The following is a 7,110-nucleotide window of genomic DNA, read 5'->3' on the forward strand; positions in this document are numbered from 1 at the left end:
TTTCCTGTATTTGGCAGCTAAAGACTTATTGGTATTTCTGGACTTTTTCATATAAAATGTACTAACACACCAATCAAATTCTGCTACACAGATGTCTTCCTTCCTTCCTTCCTTCCTTCCTTCCTTCCTTCCTTCCTTCCCTCCAAGTTAAAGAAGAAGAGTGAGCCATGGCACACACCCAGTGGCTTGGGAGGCTGAGGCAGGAGGATCGCAAGTTCAAAGCCAGCCTCAGCAACTTAGTGAGGCCTAAAGCAACTCAGCAACACCCTGTTTCAACATAAAATATAAAAGGAGCTGAGGATGTGGCTCAGTGTTAACTGGCACCCCTGGGTTCAATCCCCAGTACCAGAAGAAAGTTTTCTGTTTTGTTTTGTTTTGTTTTTAATGCCTAGTTTTACTGTGTTCCTCAAACAGACTTTCTCTAGGAAAAGCAGCTGATGATATATCAATCTCAGCCAAACCTGCAAGAGTTTTGTCTAACCCTATGTTAGCAAAGACTAGATTGGCACTGCGAGAAAAAGAATAAACACATTTTTTGGAAGAAAGGAGTATTTTGATGGGGATGGGTAATGATGGCCTACTGGTAGCCCTAAAGTAGTCAGGCAAAATGAAAGGTTTAGGCTTTAGAGTAAAACTGATCTGGGATCTTGTTCTGCCCCCAAAGCAGTCCTGAGGCCTTCAGTAAATCATACAATCTTCTGAGTCTCAGTGTCCTTCTCTGAAAATGGAGATAATAATATTTACCATGCCAATATGAATATTAGAGAGAGATAAATCAGAACACTCAGCACATGTCAACTATATGGAGAGGGGCTATTATTCTGACTACCAAATTTGATGCTTATTTTTAAAGTATTTATTGAGTACCTATTATATGCTTGACCTTGGACTAGACACTAAGGACACAATGGATAAAGATCAGACTTGGTCTCATAGAACTTTGATTCTAGAGAGGAAAAACAGACCTTCAACTTCTAATGACATAGATAATGTTTTTTTTTCAGTGCCGAGGTGGTAAAGTACTTGCCTGGCAAGTACTTTACCACCAAGCTCCACCTCCAACGCCAAGAAAACTAATTTATTATCCAATCCCAATCATGAAAACTCCTACAAAGGCACGGGATGTTATAAAAGTCTAAATAGAGGCCAGCTAGAGTGACTTCTTTAGAAGGCTGAGGAAGCCAATGGGGCTGTGAGGACACCATGAATAAGCCCCATTGAAGCCAAGGCATGAGATTGCAGGGTTAAATGGGGACAGGTGAGAGGAAGGGGACAGGGTGCCAGGGAACTTCACAGCTGAGAACACAGCTGAGGACCAGTGTGGCTGGACTTGAGCAAGCAACGGAGAGAAAGCCAGAAGGGAGGCCAGAGGACATAGGGTTGGCAGGCCTTGTTCAGGATCATGGATTTTATTACCAAGGGGAATGAGAAGGTATTCAAAAGTACGGTATTAGCAAGGGAGTGAGATGATCTAGTTTTTCTATTAAATGTGTCACTCCTGTTACTCTGAAGATGAAATACTGGAGCTGGAATTCAGTGGAAAACCTGGAGCCACAATTAAAAGACTATTGTTATAATTCAGGTGAGAGATAGTGAGATTAGAGACTAGGAATAACAGAGATAATGATGAAATAGCCATGTAGCTCCTGTTTCAGTGCTTCTCAAACTTACCTGATAATAAGAATCTATGAAACTTGTTAAAAATACAGGTTACCAGGACTCTGGTTTGAAGATTTTCCGTGGGTCCAGGGTGGAGCTGGCAACTATACCTTAAACAAGTTTCCTGGCTGATTTTGATCCTTAAGTGAATTTGTTCAGTGTTAATTTGCAGAGCACACTGAGAAACAGAACTTCCTTTTTCCTTTATAAACTAAACCCATATTCTTGTCACTTTTCAGAACACCAACCAGTCAAGGCAAGTGTAAACTTTTACTTCACATAATAGCCTTTCTATTTAGAAGTAAAAGCACTTCGGTTATATTATTTCTGATATTTGGACCATCAAAATCTATGTTTCTTTGCATATGTTTTATGAAATATGTTTTATTTTTTTCAGAGTTAACAGAGGTGTGATTGTTGGATGAAGCTTGAACAGGCTCTCCGTGACTGCCAGAGCTTGACAAGGAGCAGCTGGATTGGAAAGAGACAGCATGGAGGGTCAGTCTCATTCTGTATTCTGCAAAAGTCTGGCAGAGGTAAATGGCACCTCCCCAATTCACTGGTTGTTGAACTTGGGACTTTGTTACTTGCCTCAAACTCTAATCCTGCCTCTGGAGGAAAATATTAGGACCTTATGTGGATAGTTTCCTTGGAAAATTCTATGTATTCTCCATTTGGAACTTTTTTTTTTTTTTTGCAGTGTATCTATCCAGTTGTTCCTCTGTCCACTCATCTCCAGAAAGACAGAATGGCACAATGGTTAAGAGACCATGTCTAAGAATCTAGTGTTCCAATCCTGGCTCTTTTGCTCATTTACTGAAGAATTTACTCAATCTCCATCTTCTTCAGTTTTCTCATCTGAAAATAGAAATAATAGTGGTGTATTAATATGTGAGGGTTGCTAGAACAAAATTCAACAGACTAGGTGTCTTAAACAACAGAAACTTATTTTCTCACAATTCTGGGACCTAGAAGTCCAAGATCAAGGTGTTGGTGGGGTTGGTTATCTAAGACCCTCTCCTTGGCTTGTAGATGGGCATCTTCTTCCTGTACAATCACAAGATTTCCCCCTCTATGTGCGCCTGTGCTCTGATCTCCTCTTTTCACAAGGAACCCAGTTAGATAGGATTAGGGCCCACCCTAATGACCTCATTTTCCTTTAAAGCCTCTATCTCCGAATAGGGGTGGTCCCTGACTTGCCATGTTTCAATTTATAATTTTTCAACTCTACAATGGTTCAAAAGTGATATGCACTGGTACTGGACACATATACCCAACATACAGTCAGGACTGAACATATTTTGAATTTTGATCTTTTCCCAGGCTAGCAATATGTAGTATGATTCTCTCTTATAATGCAGGTGGCAGCTCCATGGTCAGCCACACGCCATGAGAGCAAACAGCTGCTGTTCTACAATGTACTATGTTGCTAAGCTATGATGTTTGGTAGGTTAGCAATATTAATACAATATTTTCAATTTATGATGGATTAAGAAGTGACCCTGTCATAAGTCAAGAAACATCTGTACAGTCACATTTTAATTTATTAAGGATCAGGACTTCGACACATGAGTTGGTGGTGGTAGGGGCAGTGCAACTTAGCCTGTAACAAATGATATCCACCCAGCAGTTATTGCCAGCATTAAAAGACTGGACACATGTACCCAACATACAGTCAGGGCTCAACATCTATTGTTATCTGCTCGTTCACAATGAAAACTGCTATGTGAGGTACCATGGTCATAGAGCTGAGATGCAGTGAAGAATAAGACTGTAAGATCTCTGCCCCTGGGTAGCTTATGTTCCTAGAGAAAGCAGATCAAGTAAGTAAACAAAAACAGAGACTGTGGAAAGCACGATGTTCCAATACCAACTGGAATTCTAATTTTCCTGGGATTGTGTGAGCAGTAGTGGGATAGAGCAGAAATGGGACTTTTTCTATAAAGGTCTGGAGAGTAAACATTTTCCATTTTGTAGGTCATAGCTACTCAACTGCGGCAGCCCTCTTGTTATGGTTTCAATATGGGATGTCCCCCAAAAGCTCACATGTGAGACAATACAAGAAGGTTCAAAGGAGACATAATTGGGTTGTAAGAGTCTTAACCTAGACAGTGACTTAATCCTCTGGTAGGGGGAGTGGTAACTGAAGTGGTAGGGTGTGGCTGGAGGAAGTGGGAATTGGGGCATGGCTTTGTATATATTTGTTTCTGGTGAGTGGAGTGTCTCTCTTTCTTTGCTTTCTGATCACCATGTGCTGCTTCCCTCTGCCACACTCTTCCTCCATGATATTCAGCCTCACCTGGAGCCCCAAGGAATGGTGCTGGACTTCTATGGACTGAGACCTCTGAAACCATGAGCCCTCAAAAAAAAAAAAAAAAAACCTTTTCTCCTCTACAATTGTGCTGGTCGGGTCCTTTAGTCAAAGCAATGAAAAAGCTGACTAAAACACCTCTCGTCTCTCTCTCTGAGCTGCAGCCATTAATTAAGGAAATATCATATGAGCAAGAGCAATGGGGGATGAAGAAAGGACAGCTGAACACACAGAAAGAGAAAAAGATGGGACCAGTGGGTAGCCAAACACTGGTGGAGTTTGACCAACCCAGAGCTAGCTCAGCAAGCTTGTTACATAGGTGTCATCATTACATAGGGAAAGTTTCAGGAAAGCAGGCAGACTGAAGGACACAGGACTGGTGAGACACGGGGGTTACCTTGTTATGCCCAGAATTCTCTATCCCTGGGAATTGGTGACTGAGTTCAGTTTCCGACCAATACTCTGAGCCTTTGCAGTTTCCTTGGGCCAGTGTCAGCATAGCAATTGGGCCGTCTTGACCTGTATCTTCACACAGGCAGTTCCCAGCCCAATTCCGCCATGAGAGAGTCAGACTGTGATTCAAATCATGGCTTTCCACACTTAGCGGTGCCATGTTATAGAGCAGAAGCAGACATGCACAAGATATAAACAAATACGCATGGCTATGTTCCAATGAAACTTCCTTTACGGATACTGAAATTTGAATTTTATTATAATTTACTTATATTTTGATTTGTTTTAACCATGTAAATTTAGAAACCACTCTTAGTTTATGGGCCATATAAAATTAGATGTTAGAGCAATAGATTTATATTCTGATGTGATATCAGCAAGTAGTAGGGACACAAATACACACATGGGTGGTCAAATGGCTCCTTTAAAATAGCTTTAAACTCCCAGGGATGGAATGGCTTTTGTAGACCTGTCAGGCTCCTCCTGATCTGAACAAGAAGCTGTGCACACAGGATAGGCACAAGGTGACATCAAGGGGAACTTCAGGCATAGACTCACAACAATAGGGACAACCCTGCAAAATTCCTTCTGGAGACCCTTGTAGGTATCCTATGTCATGTCAGAAAAAGCACCATATCTGGCATTTGTCCCAGATGACATGAGTTTCAGACAAGACAAGTCCTGTGGTGGGCAGAGAGGTTAGGGCAGGGCAGGGAACAGGAAATAGGAGCTACTCAAAAGCTGACATTCCATCTTGAGTATTGTATAATAAGCTGGACCATCTCTGTTGTTTGGAATATACAGTTCACCCACCTCTGCATGTTTTTTTACCCAGAAGAAAATTAAAACCTGCCATTCATACTCTTTCCACTGGATTACCAACTGGAATTCTAATTGTCCTGGGATTGTGTGAGCTGTATCTCCTCATTTCAGTCAAGTACACATATGGTTTATTTGGCCAAGCCTAGACTGTTGAGAAATCTGTGACCTTCACATGAGGACTCACTCAATAGGTTGAGCCAATCAATAGGGTCAGGACCAAAACTGAGAGAACATCAACCTGGGGAGGAAAAAAAAAAACACCATCATGTACACGCCTGCCAAATACATGGGAGACGTTCATGAAAAAATGTACCCCCAAATCCCTTGAATTTTATTTTTGACAAAGCCTTTGTAAAGATGGATGTCAGCTGACTTTCTTTGTACTTAGTTAATATTATCTATTCCACATTGTGAGATAAATTAGGCAGTAGGGAAATGATCTGTTGTTAAAGCAACAGTTACTTGCTTTGTCATAAAAGATAATGATCAGGAGCCTGAGGCTAGAGGATCATGAGATCAAAGCCAGCCTCAGCAACTTAGTGAGGCCCTAGGTAACTTAGTGAGACCCTCTCTCTAAATTAAAAAAAAAAAAAAATGGAGGGGGAGCAGAGAATGTGGTTCAGTTGTTAAGCCCCTAGGTTCAATTCCTGGTACCAAAAAAAAAAAAAAAAAAAGATCATGAATCAACATATGGTTAAAATACAAATTAAGAGTCAACACATAAGTAAATGGAACCATTTCAAGGGCCACATAGCTCATAAGAACTTTCATCTTTAAAACCAGGTATTAAATCTTGAGATGTGTTTCATTTCAGTCCATCAGTCAACATATACTTATCAAAACTTTCCATGTCCCAAGCCCTGTGCTACTGGGGTACACTGATAAAGAGACAGATAAAAATGAAACAAAGAACAGATTAAGATGGAGAAACAAGGTAAGAACTAGTTGTTTTATTTTTAATTAGCTGAAAACTATCCATGTGATAGAGTAATCAAGAATGACCTCTCCAAGGCCACCTGAGACATTTAAATTGAAATCCCAGGCAAATGCAAAGTCCCTGAAGTGACTAAGGACAAATGAAAGACATGTGCAGGAGATCCAAGCAGAACCTGGAGAAGACAGCTGCAGTCACTGGTGGGTTTTAAGAAGAGGAAGGATGTGATAAAGCTGCAGAAGGTGGGAAGTGGAAGTGAGGAAAACGGTTAGAGAAATGCAGATGGTTTACACAGGACAGCAGCATATAGATTTAAGATGTAATTTGAAGTGGCATGAATGAGGCTTGAAAATAATTTGACACAGAGATGGGATTGAGAAAAAGAAAGGAATTCTCCAGGACTCCTGTGTTTCTGGCTTAAGGTCATTTCTTCTGTTTATTTCCTTGAAGATACTTGTCATAATTAAAGCAAGTTATCATCTTGTTAAATTAACTATTTACTTGTTTATTTTATCCATCTACCCCATATGCTGTCCAATACAACAGCAATCGAAGCCAATCTATGTAATTTAAATATTACAGTAACCACATTCAAAAAAAGAGAGGTGAAATTAATTTTAATGATATATTTTTATAAAATCCAATACAGTATATCAAAAACATTACTTCAACAGTAATCAGTATAAAAATTTAATGAGATCTTTAGTATTTTTTGAAAGAAGTCTTTGAAATCTGGTGCAAATTTTATACCAACAGCTCATCTCAATTCAGACTAGTCCCTTTTCAAGTCCTCGATAAGCCCCAGTGGCTAGTAGCTTTATATGGGACTGTACAGATCTAGAGTATGAGGAGCTAGGGGCTGGGGGCTAGGGACTGGGAGCTGGGACTACTTGGTCAGGTCCACTGTTCTATCTCCAGCAAATAAAACATT

The 7,110-nt window shown here is 40.4% G+C and overlaps 1 long non-coding RNA gene across 1 annotated transcript; it reads right to left on the reverse strand.

The window, feature by feature from the left end:
* Positions 1-2,027: 2,027 nt before the first annotated feature.
* On the reverse strand, positions 2,028-5,479 carry LOC124102649 (uncharacterized). Its single transcript, XR_006854949.2, has 2 exons — positions 4,368-5,479; positions 2,028-2,517 (listed from the first exon to the last, which is right to left on the reverse strand). It is a non-coding gene; the product is annotated as an uncharacterized LOC124102649 (long non-coding RNA).
* Between the last annotated feature and the right edge of the window lie 1,631 nt (positions 5,480-7,110).

The sequence above is a fragment of the Marmota monax genome, unplaced genomic scaffold (assembly GCF_021218885.2).
Source record: "Marmota monax isolate L192 unplaced genomic scaffold, Marmota_monax_Labrador192_F-V1.1 WCK01_AAM20220418_F8-fsc00002, whole genome shotgun sequence".
Taxonomy (NCBI): Eukaryota; Metazoa; Chordata; class Mammalia; order Rodentia; family Sciuridae; genus Marmota; species Marmota monax.